We start from the raw sequence: 15430 nt of genomic DNA on the forward strand, positions 1-15430 counted from the left end.
TAGTTGTATTGAATTAATTTGGATTCGTATCTAAAAAAAAAAATTAATTTGGATAAAATAAGAGTTTAATAGTGAAATTAGTAACACACGTCATCTCTAAATGAAAAAAATGCCAAAATTACCAAATGGATTAGGAGTTCACTGCACAAAAATGACCCAATGTTTTTATTCAACCACCCTTTTTAATTTTTTTTTTTATAAAATTACTACCTCTTAAAAAATTGTAGCATCACCCTTTGCCTGATTCCGGTATTGATTCCAATTGAGGGGCCTATCTAACAGCTAGTTTGACCTTTTCTATTTATTACCTCTTCCCCACGATTTTTTCTTGTATAACTACTCCCCTTAATTAACTTACTTCAAAAATCTCCAAATTTCTCCAAATTTTTGCAGCAATTCGTGAAATTGTTATATGATTCATTTGAAGAATTATTTTCATTTACATACATCATGTATAAGTTCCTTAGAAACTCACTTTATCTGCATGATTCATAATACACTATTAGATCAATGCTATATACTTCTTTCGCAATCATTAGTCAAATTCTCCTTTCATACATCTCTATTATCAATGATATACAAGTGAATCTTACTATAGTTTGAATTATGCATATTTAAATACATCAGTATTGTTTCGGGTGTTTTTGTCCCTTGGGAGAGTTACAACACTGAGACTGGATTCAGCAACGGACGCCTGTACCTGCAAAGTAAACGGACCGCCGGATGGTCGGTGGTCCGCCTCCGAAGATTAAGTTAGTAAGCGTTCGTTAATAAAACGTGCGGAAGTAAAGTTATCTGTTCGGATTCCAAGCTCAGGTAAAGTGCTGTCTGTTCTTCGAGAATGACAGCTCTGTAATGAGTAAGTGACGTGTTGTCTCGTATTGCGTGTGTATCCGTGTCCCCGTCATAAATGTAAGAATGTCCCTATTTATAGGGTCCTTTTGGAAAGTGTGCCCTCCCTAGGATCTGGTGACCTAGGGATTAGGTCACGCCGCAAAACGGTGCCTCAAGGTTTGGGCCCTTGAAGGCCGCCATTCCAGAGGCAATGCCTGCGTGACACGTGTCACTGAGCCCAAAAGGCCTTTGGGCATCTTTTAGGGTGACACGCGTCGCCCACTGAATGGTCCATGCTGAATCATCAATCTGTTTAGGGCAGAAGAATGTCCGCCCTCCACGTGTCATCACCTCCTAGGTCCAAATGGCACCTTTACTGAGGACACATGGCAATCTCTGATTGGGCCACCTGGCCGGGTAAAAATACCCAAATCATTTGCCCTACACAGGGGTCACGTGTATTGCACGTGGCACCTGTGACAGGTGTCTTCATCTGACTGGTTGGATTTTCAAATTGTATTTTTGGGGGGAAAAATTAGGGTTTCCCCTTTCTATAAATAGGGGGGTTTGACTTTATTTTCGTTTTCACACCTTTGCGAATCTTGGAGAATCTCTAGACTTTTGACTTTCAAAGACTCTCAAAGACCCTAACTTTGTTAAGCATCCGACGCTCGGCTTTTCTGTTCGACTGCTTCAGCCAACCAGGCGTCCCATAAAACCTTCTTATAAGGTAACCGCCTGCTCTTTTCTTTTATTTTTTCTTGTATTTTTCATTTATTCAAATGGTTTCTCAAACGTAGACACACTTTTTTTGGGTTTAGCATGACCTTGTGCCGCCTGAGTGTGGCGAACGTTTCTCGAAGATCAGCAAGGTGATCTGCCTTTTGTTTGGATTTGACTATCATGTCATCAATGTACGCCTCTACATTCCTTCCGATTTGATTAATGAAGACCGTATTAATCATTCGTTGGAAAGTAGCAGGCGCATTCTTCAAACCAAACGACATCACCGTATAACAGAACAACCCCTGATCAGTGACGAATCCCGTCTTTTCTTGATCTTTTTTCCACAGGGGGATCTGATGGAAGCCCGAATAGGCGTCCATAAAACTCATTAGGGCATGTCCGGCTGTTGAATCGACCAGACTGTCGATCTTAGGCAATGGATAACTATCCTTTGGACATGCCTTGTTGAGATCTGTGTAGTCGACACACATCCGCCAAGTTCCATTCGGCTTCTTTACTAACACAACGTTAGCTACCAACTCAGGGAAATTGCACGGCTGAATGAACTTGGCGTCCAGCAGCTTTTTAACTTCGGCGGCTGGCGCCTGACTTCTTTCCTTGCCATGGTTTCTTTTCTTTTGCCGGATACGCTTCTTTTTGGGATCCACGGCGAGTTTGTGGACAGCGAGATCAGAGCTGATGCCTGGCATTTCCTCCACTTCACCCAGCTTTCACCCAGCTTTGCAAACGCAACCGTCCCCAGCTTAACCGTCCGCTCTGGGTGACTATCGTCCAGAGGGATATCAATGTGTTCGCTAGCAGGCTAGGGACGGAGATCATCCGACCGTTCTCCGATCAGTGATTGCTATTGCCTTTCTTTTTTTGACCGCCACCAGCTGATCAGTCTTTCTTTTCTTTCCGGCTGGTGGGGCCGACTGTTCTTCCTCGACATCGTCAAGGTCGATCGTTTGCTTGCCCCGGCCAGATTCTACGGCCGCTGGCTTGACGTATGAGAGGTAACAACCTCGAGCCGTCTTTTGGTCCCCACTGAGGGAACCGACTGTTCCATCATCCTTCTCATACTTGTGTAGCATGAGAGCAGGGATGATGACGGCCTTACACTCATTAAGAGTGGGTCGGCCGAAGATGAGGTTTTAAGCTGTAAGCTCTTCAAACACTAGGAAACGGATGGTCATGTGCCGACCGTCTCCCCTGCTTCCCAGTCGGACTGATAAGTTAATGCGTCCGACTGGGTACACAAGTCCTCGTCCAAACCAAACAAGGGTGTGGGAGACCTCCATCATGCTGTCCGGCTTGTACTTGAGATTGGAAAAGCAGTTGAGGCTGGTCAGAGGAGCTTCTTGTGTCAATCAGGATTCGACCAACCAGCTGGTTGGCCACCTTGCATTCAATGACCACAGGGTTATCATGCGGCCGGCGGACTTTGCCTCTGTCTTGCTCGGTGATGACAACTTTAGGGAAAGCGGATGTGCCTGCCGCCTCTCCTTCCTCAACAGAGTTGACCATCTTCCTCAGATGGTCCTTGGTGCCCCGAATGGTCGGGCCACCACCGGCAAAGCTGCCTGCTATGGTGTATACCGGATCTTCATCAGTTTCGGCACTCACAGCAGGCTGGGGAGTCTTTTTCTTAGACTGCCCTGGATTCGCCTTTGAAGTCACTTTGGACTTTACATAGGGCTTCAGCTGTCCTTTGTCGGCCACACGGTCGAGCTCTCGCTTGAGACTGAAGCAGTCGTTCATGTCATGGCCAACATCCTCATGGAAATGACAATGCTTGTTCTTGTTCCGATTTTCAACGGAACCTTTCATAGGAGTCAGCTTCTCAAGAGTCAGCCGATCCTTAATTTCCAAGAAATGGAGCAGCAGTCTTTGTGGAATTCGTACCTTGGGACGTACGGTTTCCACTCTTTTTTCTTCTTCTGGGCCGGTTGATCAGAGTTATCAATGGCCCAGATTTGTTTTTTCTTTTTGCTCTCTTCTGGCTTAGGAGCCGGCTGAGCAGGCCGACTCTCTTTCTGTCGGTCGGACTTTTTATGGTAGGAGCAGAGTTCGGTCGCCTGTATATAGGCTTCCGCCTCTCGCAAGGCTTCTTGCAGAGTAAAGATTTGTTTGCGAACGAGTTCGTACTTAAAAGTAGACCCGTCCTTCAGACCCTTAAAGAAGTCTGTGAAAGCGACCTCCTTAGACAGCCCATGAATCTGGATTCGTACCAGATTGAACCACCTGACATAGGAACGCAAGCCTTCTCTATCTCCCTGCTGTACATTGCCCAAGTCAAGGCTTGTCTTTTTTCGCAGGGATGTTCATAGAGAAGTTTGAAGCAAACAAGAACGCAAGCGTCTTGAAGCTATTTATGCAACCAGCCGGCAGATTGCCAAACCACTGCTGGGCTATGCCCTTAGCAACGACACCATGCGGCATCATCCAACCCCTGTAAATACATGAGGTGGGTGTATGCTAGCAGGTGGTCTTCTGGGTTGGAGGTCCCGTCATTGGCTCCAACAAGAACATTTTTAACTTTTGCCGGCTGTACGACTTCAGTTATTACCCCGGAGAAGGCAGAGGGTTGATCTCCGAGGTGTTGCAGCCTAAGCTGCCAGTCCGTCGGCTGATAGCCGAATGCTGCCTGTCCTCCAAAGAGGGCAGGCTGCATGTAAGGTAAAACCGGCGCTTGGTACAATGGTTGAGCCATGTACTGGGCCGACTGGATCATATGAGGGCCAGACTGAACCCGTGGGATGCTTGTTGGGGTCTCATGTACAGACTGGGAACACCTCACAGAGGTATTCCAAAAGCTATCATGATAAGTCGACGTTGAAGCCGACTCCGATAGCTGGGTCTTCTTTTGCTCAATGTATTGCCGAGAATCAGAGAATGTTTTCTTGCTACCATCCGTCTGTATGTGCCGGATGGCTTTTCTTGTGCCCGTTTCTGGGAAACGGAGCCTGGTAAGGTCAAATTGGGGACGAGCCTTCTCCGTAGGGGCAGGATGAGGAGTCGGCTGTCGGTCCCTGACCGACTTCTGTTTTACAGCTTGGGCTGGCTTCTTGGCCGACTGCTCCATTCTAGGAGTAGGCGACTTCTTGGAGGCGAGTTGTTTGATTTCACCCCTGAGACTGCTCAGGAGTCTCATGAGTTCATCTCGGGTGACGGAAGTCGATCCTGCCACCTGGGAAGGATCACCCGACCGCCCCGAAGGCTTCTTTGGCTGACCAGCAGTTTTGCTTGGCCCTGCCTGGTCAGGGTGACACTCCCGCTTTTCCTTACTGCGGATGCGTCTAGAGATGAGGGATCCATTTGGATCCACATAGGTTTTGACGTCAGCGTCGTCACCTGAGTCATGGTCCGTCTGGACCAGTATGTCTTCTGGAGGCCGATTGGCCTCTAGATTCGGTACAGGGACTTGTGAAGCCATTTCAGAGGTACTCCCCCCACAGACAGCGCCAAATGTTTTGGGTGTTTTTGTCCCTTGAGAGAGTTACAACACTGAGACTGGATTCAACAACGGACGCCTGTACCTGCAAAGTAAACGGACCGCCGGATGGTCGGTGGTCCGCCTCCGAAGATTAAGTTAGTAAACGTTCGTTAATAAAACGTGCAGAAGTAAAGTTATCTGCTCGGATTCCAAGCTCAGGTAAAGTGCTGTCTGTTCTTCGAGAATGACAACTCTATAATGAGTAAGTGACGTGTTGTCTCGTATTGCGTGTGTATCTATGTCCTCGTCATAAATGTAAGAATGTCCCTATTTATATGGTCCTTTTGGAAAGTGTGCCCTCCCTAGGATCTGGTGACCTAGGGATTAGGTCACGTCGCAAAACGACGCCTCAAGGTTTGGGCCCTTGAAGGACGCCATTCCAGAGGCAATACCTGAGTGACACGTGTCACTGAGCCCAAAAGGCCTTTGGGCATCTTTTAGGGTGACACGCGTCGCCCTCTGAATGGTCCATGCTGAATCATCAATCTGTTTATGGCAAAAGAATGTTCGCCCTCCACGTGTCATCACCTTATAGGTCCAAATGGCATCTTTACTGAGGATACATGGCAATCTCTGATCGGGCCACCTGGCCGGGTAAAAATACCCAAATCAAGTATTGTCGTTCAGACACTTGTGCATGCAAAAATTGATTTGACTTGATTTAACTCAAAGTATCTTCGTTTTGTTATTGTGTTTTACTAAACCAACTTAACTCAACTCAATTTGACGACTCAAGTTTGACCCGAGCTAAAAAATGAACATGCTGATTTTGATTTAATTTATCCAAACATGCCTTGAACCGATTTTAAGACTGACTCGACCTGAAGTTCATCCTGCCCAATTTTCTTACTTCAAACTTTCTGATACCAATAAATAACCAAACCAAAAATTGATTCGAATCGAAATCATTTTGTAACAAAAAGGTATAAAGCCTATTATAACTAGAATCGTACTTGACCTAATTCGACCTGAAATTGACTTGGAAGTTTGAAAAACACGGCATGATCCGATTGAATATGATTTGATAGTCGGTATTATCTAATTGACAAGAACCCAACTTGAATACCCAATTGGACACCTCTAGCCTTGTATATAAATTCAACACTTTTTCATTGATTAAATTCTCTAAATGAAAGATAATATTCATCAACTCATCTTAAGATAGTTTACATCCTTATCACAGGAAACTACAACACTATCTCCATTTCGTAATAATCGCAAATATGATATGCAAAAATTAAGTCTTAGAAACTTGATATGGTGTGGACCAAAAGAGGATTATAAAGTATATAACTAACATGGTCAAATTTGCACACGTGTCAATGCATTAGTTTGACTTTTTTTTTTTTATATATTTTTAATATTATATATATATATGTATATATTATTATTATTATTATTATTATTATTGTTATTATTATTAAAAAAGTTATAGAATTTATTAATAAGAATAATCCCAACTTTGTCTCATTTGCCCTAAATAAGCCCAACTTTTGATAATTATTATTAATTCGAACTTTGATACGAATTTGCTTTCAATTATCCCAACCGGTAATCGTACTTGTTATAACAAGTTACCTGACATGTCGCCTTATAATTGGTTAAAAACTAAAAATAAGATAAAAATTAAAACAAAATTTAGAAAAAAATTAATTAAATAACTAAAAACCAACCACCTACTCCTCCATCGGCCAACCCACCTTCTCCTGCCATTCATCCATCCCCTTCTGCCGCACCCAGATCCTGCGCAGGCGCTGACACCAACCCCCAACTAACCCCATGCACTGCCCTCTAAACCACCATTACCTTATCCCGAAACCCTCTTCCCTGTATTGAAAAAGCCCTAAATAACTCTTCCCACACTGCAAAAAAATCCTGCAATTGAGAGCCTTTTTTTCTTTGACGCGGGCATCACTACCAACGGAGAATGGAGATGATGGATTTTGGGATTGGTGGGGAGCATATTGAAGATCTCGCCATTGTTGGGTATGGTGGTTTAGGTGACGACGCAGGGATAGGGTGAGGGGCAACTGTGGTAAGGGGGAAGGGGAGACTTGGCGTGGTGGGGGAAGGGAGGTCTGGGCACGGCGGGGGATGGGGAACCTGGGCACGACGAAGGCAGGGGCAGGGGCAGGGGCTAAGGCTTGGGCATGGTCAGGGAGCGTGGATACCTAGATGAGCCACAAGGGCGGGTGATGAGTTTCGATCCTAGTATTAGTTTATTTAGTTAGTTAAGTGTTAATTAATTCCCCCCTCCGTTTCATAATATTAGTCCCATATGGAATCAATCACATAAAAATAAGGAAACAAATATATTTGGAATCTAACATTAAAGTACAACAGATTTCATAATTAGTTTACCTTATTTAACTTTTTTGATTTTTCATTAGGAAAGCACAAGAGTCATAATTGCATAATTTAAGGTAAAAATTTCCTTACTTATAGTCATGTCATCAATCCACAATCAATTAATTCCAAAAAAACAAGTTATAGATGAAATATATTCAATATGGGTATATCTATTTGAAATTCTCAAAATAGTATATGGGACTAACATTATGAAACGGAGGGAGTAAATTTTTTAGTGTTAATTAAAATTGTTGACTAATCACGTGGTGGCACGTGTAATTAACTTAAAAAAACTTACCTATTCAACTGGTTGCAGGTCACTTGGGACCATTGAGAGTAAATTCGTATTAAAGTTTAGATTATTAAAAAAAAAATCAAAAGTTGGGATTATTTTGGGCGAATGAAGAAAAGTTGGGATTATTATTGTCAATTTTTACAAAGTTATATTATGAAACTTTGTATCAATACATATTTAATGATGAAATATGTTTTTAGTATGTTAAAGAATAATAAAAAACTATAGTCAAAGTTTATTTTTGAATAGTGAAAAGAAGTTTAATGTGTCCTTTATTTTGTGAGAGAGGAAGTAATGAATCTCTATTTATTTCACCTTACAAAAATATCATACTAAAAAAATAATTCGGTTTAGTAAAAATAAGTTTAGTTTAGTAACAATAATATTTAGTTTAGTAACAATAATTTGCAGGTCAGTAAAAATAAGTTCAGTTAAATAAAATTAGTAATTTCAAGTATGAAATATAGTAGAGATTAGTAAAAATAAGTTCAGTTAAATAAATTTAGTAATTTCAAGGATGAAATATAATAGAGATTAGTAAAAGTAATTTCAGTTCAGTAAAACATAATTTAAGTTCAGTAAAAATAATTAATGTTCAGCATAATGAATTAGTAAAAAAGTAATATAAGTGGAGTTAGTAGAAGAGAAAAATATAGTAATAAATAATTGTGAAAGTGGGATTAGTGGAAAGAAGAAATAATACGGAGTAATATAATAGTGGGTCTTTACCAAATAAAAAAGTGTTGCAATTATTATGTGTAAGGACAGTGTTCCCATCGTAGGGGATCTTTCTCCTTAGATGCCCATATCCCTTTAAAGCCTAGGACTTTACACGTGTTAGGGTGTATTAGGATTTGAATGCCTGAATGTTTGGGAGACCTTGAATTAGAAATGATACTCTCATCACGCTTTTTTGTAAGAAACAAGTAGGAGTCGCCAATGAGTTTTAGGAAAACTCATAAACCTCGTTCATGCATTTCTCTCAAGTAGAGTTCAAGGGATAATTAGCACGAATCGTAAGTTTGCTGACGCGGGATGAGACCAGATCGTTGAAGCTAATCCTCCCACGGTCAAAACTAAATTTATAAACACTTAACCAACCAAATACTAGTGTAGAGGCAAGTTAACGGTCGAACCCAAGGGAATGGAGGGAAGTTAACTATTGATAAGGTTAAGCTATCTCGAAATAAAAAATGGGAAAGTAAGATGTCTAGATTCAAATAAACAACAACGCAAACACAATCGATATATGAAGCACTAGGGATTAGGATCTGCATATATTCGTAATGGATACAAACTAATCGGGATTGGGATTTATTAAGTCAAGTATTGCGAGGGAAAATTGATGATGCAATCAATAGAGTATGATAAGCTATTCTCCTAGAGGTCTGACTAGCGCCAACTACGAGAGACTCTATCTAGGAACTTCACAAACCAACTCAATTGACAAATGCAAGCCACAAATCAATTGTCCGTATCAAAGTGAACTGACAATGCAATCTAGTGCACCAATCGTAGTTAGCTACTCTTCAATTAATCACACACATGCACAAAATCAATTAACCAATTTAATCACAAAATTAACTCAATCAATTTCCCCCCAATTAGTATTGATCATTACTCATGTATGCTTCACCATCACCCTAGCAAGTAAACTACTCACAATTCATGAAAGAAATCAAAATCAAAACTAAGATAATCAACAAGTTCATCATCATCATATATATTAATCGAACTAAATTCAATCACTAATCAATTAAAATTGAACAATCAACAAAAATTTGAAATCAAAAGCTAAAGATTGCATTAAAGTAAAAGAAATCCTTACAAACTTTGGTGAAAGCAATAGAGATTGTGCTTTTAATCGTCAATCATCAATCATCAACCATGAACTTCTCTCTCTATAAACTAGAGTTTCCCTCTCCAAAATTTGATCTCAAAACTATCTCTAATTATCTTTTAATTGAATTCCTTTTTTATCTCTAAAATTAGAAGAAAAGTCTATATATAGTAAAATTAACAAAGAGAAATTAGTCAGATTGTCCAAAAAAGACCCGAATAGGCGCGACCTTCTTCAAGAGAGTGCGCGGCCATACAAAAATGGGTATGAAACAGGGAGAGCAGGTAGCGCGCCCGCGCCAAGGCCACGCGTGCCCGCGCCACCAAGCTGTGCGGCCGCGCCATAGTCGCGCGCGCCCACGCCTGGGAACAGGGCAACCCCCCTTCACCATCATTTTGATGCTCCTCCTGCACTCCACTCGATGCACTTGATAAATACGGGACATGGCAGACCCAAAATTACCTCGATGGTGGGTTCTACACGTGAATTCATGCCCCTACGGCTTGAATGCACGGCCTTAGGTCAGATGGAACTTGCACTTCTCCATGCTTGAGCTTCAAATAGAGAATACTAGGCATCCTAACCAATGCCAAACTTGGAAAGGGGTCTCGAGAATCTTTGGATAACGACCTTAACCTGAAAAATGAAAGAAAACAAACAAATAAATGGGAAAAAGACAAGAAAAACCAAGAAATGCATGAAAATGGAAAATCAACTAAGTAAAGAGCAAACAAAAGAAATAAAGATCAAAACTAAGGAAAAAGGAAAGGAAAGAACTATAAAAGCAATCTAAAATCATCCTAAAAGAGAACAAATGAGTGCCATAAATGACACTCATCATTTTCCCATGTTCAAATTGGTCTACATAAACCAGAAAATGAGTTCGGGAGCGAGGGTACTAAGATAACGTTCTCTTTAGAGGGGAATCTCTATCTTAGTCTCAGTACGACCTCTACTAGCTCTTCCTTTTTCACAATTTTATTACCAAACAATATATACAACGTGATACCTAAAGACTAAGTTAGTTGATTTTATTTAGACACATTGATCATGTAGGAATTACATTGCAAAGTTGTTATTCTTTATTCAATTGAAATTCGTGAGAAGAACAAGAAATAAACAATATTTGCCTTGTCTTAAGTGATAAAACAACAATTAATTATCAAATTCTAGTCTTGATTAACGAAAGTGTACTATGTAAATTAATTTATTAAAAGTTTGTTTAAAGTGATAAAACAACACTAATTAATCAATTAAAGTTATTTAAACAATAAAATAAAAATGATTTATCTAAGTGCTCAGGAAACTAACCGTTTTTCTTTTATGCTAAATCTCCGTCTTATGCGTTTATGGACTTTCTTTCTTCTTCGTAGTTCCAAGAACTTTACTGGATGGATTATGGTTGAAGAGTATTTGGGAATAAAGAGGAAAATGTAGTGTGATAGTAAGAGGGTTTGAGAGAGATTAGGGTTTTAAAAATTTAGGGTTTTGAATTCTGTTTTTTTTATGTCCCCGTAATGCTGAACGAAGAGCCCTATTTATAGGCATATGAATCTAGGTTTAGGGTATTGGAGCCGCGCCGTCAGGTGGCGCACTCAACTCTTTAAGTCGCGCTGGGTGCCGTGCGCATCTCAATGAGTCGCGCGCCTGGCGCTCGCAACTTACTGAGTTGCGTTGGGATGCGGTTTGTCTTATATGAAAACGCGTTTTTAAAACTTCCATAATGTTTGATTCAAAGTCAGATTTAGGCGTGTGATATATCAATGGAAAGCTCTGAGTTTTTACTTTCCAATGCCATAGGAATTAGGTTAAAATATTTTATGGATTAAAAAAAATGGCCGTTGGAGTGCAAGGGTGTTGGTTTTAGGGCCCAGTTTAGTGTTTTTATCATAACTTCTTTGTTTTAGCTTGGAATTGGGCTTATAATATACCGTTGGAAAGATCTTTGAAAGGGATATCCATTGGTATAGGCCATGAATGGAAATATGATGGTTGGTGTATTTGTTTGACTTGGTTTTCAACAATGTAAGATCCATTGGATCGAATCATTGCATTTGCCGCATTTGGGTCTGTTATTAATCAAGTTTAAATATGTATGAGCACGTTTTATGCCTAATTAGTAATTGGACAAGAATCTAAGATAATGTGGTCTCAAATATGGGGTTTAACTTACTTCATAATACATTTCGTAGTCCATAAACACTTGAACTTTGATCTAGCATGAAGAACAGGTTTCTGTAGCATCATCGCACTTTCTTTAGGGACAAGAAATTAAAGGTAGGTGTCTATAGTTAGCCCCAACTTTTATCAAGTCTAGAATAGACTATTATCAATTTAGTCAAGGAAATAAATCTGAGACTCATTTTGCGAAGTTCCCTAAGAATAAAGAATCTTTCAGTAATATTTAAGGACGTTGAAACGATCCTTGATTCGCTAAGTGTTCAAGACAAGTAGCTATTAAGGCAAAAAAAAGTATTTTATAGTCTTAGCGCGCTAAAGAATCTAGATTAAACCTTTGTGAATGTATAAAGCTTTTACAATTAAAGGTGTTTTGGGTGATGTTATGTCATGAGAAGAAATCGTTTTAAAAAGGATTAAAGGGGATGATATCCTCTTATTCATGTCATTGTTGGTCTAAAGTCCCTCGATATGTCATTGAAACTTTAGCCTGATTTTAACAAGTTGTAAAGATGATAAAAAGAGTGTTTTGGCTTTCGCAGCCTAAGTGTTTCGGCTTTCGCAGCCTGAGTAAAGTTCTCGACAATTCGCTTGTCAAAACGCAGTACTCGGTGTCCACAAGATAGAAATACATGTCTCAGAACTGGAGGCATATATCCAAATCCAGTGAGAAAGAAGAAAATCGGCAACTCTCTCAGCAGTTTTGTCCACAAGATGAGGACACGTGTCTCAAGATTGGGGGCACGTGCCTACATGGATGCGACATAGCATATCGCTCTTAATACAGGGGGTAGACGACACCCTAACTGTCCGGCAAGCTAGTAAGCTCACTAACTGGCGTATTTTCTTTCTTTATACAGGGGAGGACGACACCCTAACTGTCCGGTAAGCCAGTAAGCTCACTAACTACTGTATTTGCTTCCAATCAAGAAGTGTCTTGTTTTGGGTGTTTTTGTCCCTTGGGTGATTTACAACGCGAAGACTAATTCTGGCGTGAGTTGTACCTGCAAAACAAACGGAGACACCGGTTGGTTGGTGCTCCGCCTCCGACGCACAAGTTAGTAACTTGAAGGGAGAGAAAAAGGTGCGGAAATTTAGGTGGGACTCTGTTCGGATTCCAAGCTCGGCTGTCTCTATCAAAGGGACAGTTTGCAATAAATGGTAGAATGTGAAAACGTGTCCCCCAAAAGAGGGGAATCTCCCTATTTATAGGGTCCTTGGGATTTGTGCCCCTGATTAGGTCACTGAACCCTAATCATTGGTGGGCTGCGCCGCATTGCGACTTTCTCGGGATTTGGGCCTGAAGGCCGCCATTCTTCCCAGTTTTCTGGAGTGACACGTGGTCAAGCAGGGATATGTCCACATTGGGCCATCCTGGGGCTGACACGTGTCATCCTCTGATTGGACCACGTGGCGGGGTAAAATTACCCTAAACATTTTCCCCTCACAGATGTGACGTGGCATGCCACGTGGCATCTGTGACACGCGTCACGCTCCGGTTGGTGGTAATTTTACCACAGAAGAGTAACCGTTCGCCATTCGAGTAAATTACGGGAATGCCCCCGCATTTACCCTCTATATATAGCCGTTTACCCTCGTCATTTTGTACATTTACAAAAATTTTTAAGAGAGTCAACTTTTAGAGAGAAGAAGTCTTCCGTTTGAGTCAAGCGCAAGAGAGACAACTCATTCTTCGTCAACCCAGCCGGACCCGTCTAGATATCAAATCTAAAGGTACCGTCTCTGCCCCTCTCAGCTCTTTTTCTTGTTTTCTCCGCTTGTACATATTTATTGCAATAAATGGATGCATCACCGACACATACGGCACAACCTAGGTTAGAATCCAGCCGGTCACCGGGGACGGCTGAGTCTAGGACTGGGAGTGCCGTCTCGGGGTGTTGGGACCACCCTTTTGCTTGGATTCTGACCATTTGTGTGTCTGTGCAGGACACAATGGCTCGGACTATGCAGACGGCCGTCGATCCAGATTACCAAAGCGAGGGCTCAGGCGGCCAAACGCCTAAGAGAGATGCTTCTGGTCAGAGAAACCAGACGACTCTAGAGAGATCCCCTCCGCGTGCCCCTTCAACTCCCGCGGATTCCTTTTAGGAGGAATGCGACCAAGACGGCGATGAAGCCGTCTCAGCTCCTTTATCACAAAATGAGGGGGAGACACAGAGTGATAGCTCCGCCTCCACTTCTGAGAGCAGTGACGACTTGCCACCACTTGAAGATAGTGAGGAGGAGGAGAGGAAGAAATGGAGCGAAAAGGATGATCCCTTCAAAATTCACGTCTCCACCAAGGACAGGGTTCAAATGGAGGAGAATTTAAAAAGTTTTAATCAAATGCTCCCGTTAGGAGACGGGTACAAAATCAGAGTGACGCCTGAGGACGACACCATCGCCTGGGAAGACAATCAGCAGAACGCCAACAGCTACTTCGGCTGTTATGAGGTGGCATTCAAGGCCGGTCTTCGCTTTCCCCTTCACCAGGCGGTGAAGGCAATCTTGAGAGGCTACGGCCTTGGAGTCTGGCAACCTACCCCCAACTCTTGGACAAACGTCTTGGGGTATGTTGCCGCTTGCGAGTTCCAGGGGATCCATCCCGGCTGGGAAGCTTTTGCTAGGATGTATTATCTTAGCCGAAGCCCAGGCGGCTGGAGGGCGTGGTACACTTTAACCACGTATCCCCAATATATGATGACCTTAGACAAGGTCTCTAAATTCGACGGCTGGAAGCACAAGTTCTACCTAATGTCGGCTCCCAGCAAGCGAGAGAACTATGAATTTTGCCTGTACAATAAGAAGCCCGACCTGATGGGCCGAAAGTGTTCTCTTCCCCGGATCCCGGATGAGGACTTTGACAAAATAATTGAGGCAGACTTTTTCGGCCTCACAGACGCGACCTTGTCAACCGAAGAAACAATATAAGTCCCCAAGAACTGGATCCCCAAGAGCTCCTGGTTTAGGGAAGAGTGTTTCTTAGCCGCCTGCGGGCTAGGACACATGTTTACCAAACGTATGCGCCTAAGTTCACATCTGCCTGTAGTACCTTTGTATCAGAATCGATTGATGATATATTGACCAATCTTTTTCTTTTTGCAGAAGAAGCTTTAAGCATGTTGCATACGGAGAAGACACCCAAGCGGTCCTCTGCAAGGAGCTTGCGGAAAAACATGCGGCCGCAGTCAAGGCCAAGGTAAAAAACGCTTGACCCTTTCTTAGATTGGTCTCAAAGATTACTTTCTCCAGATGCTAACTTTAACTTGGTTATTTTCACAGGGGGGAGAGGTAGGAAAGACGTTTGAGAAAGACCTCAAACGGGCCAGGGAGGAACCCACCCCCACTCTGAACAAGACAAAAAAATCCGCCTCCACCTCAACTGCTGGCGCCTCAGCCAGGAACCAACAGATGCGGATAGGGGGGCGAAACGAGAGGATAGGCGGCAGTCTGTGCCTTGATCTCGTCAAACCCTTATCGGCAAACGAGGGGTTCACCACGCCTGCAAGCGGCTCCCGCTTGGCCGGCTCTGAAGGTAAGAACCCTTTTAAATCCTCGCCTAAGCTGGGGTGACCTTTGCGAGTGAAATCCCACTCCCAACAGACGTCATCCTCAGACGGTCGGCAACAGATAGGTGCTGCCTTAATTTTGCACTCATCACCTATTGATTATGGTGCAGATCAATCTCCTCGTTGGCCAGACGTCCAGAAGC

Source organism: Chenopodium quinoa, unplaced genomic scaffold, assembly GCF_001683475.1.
Source record: "Chenopodium quinoa cultivar QQ74 unplaced genomic scaffold, ASM168347v1, whole genome shotgun sequence".
Classification (NCBI taxonomy): Eukaryota; Viridiplantae; Streptophyta; class Magnoliopsida; order Caryophyllales; family Amaranthaceae; genus Chenopodium; species Chenopodium quinoa.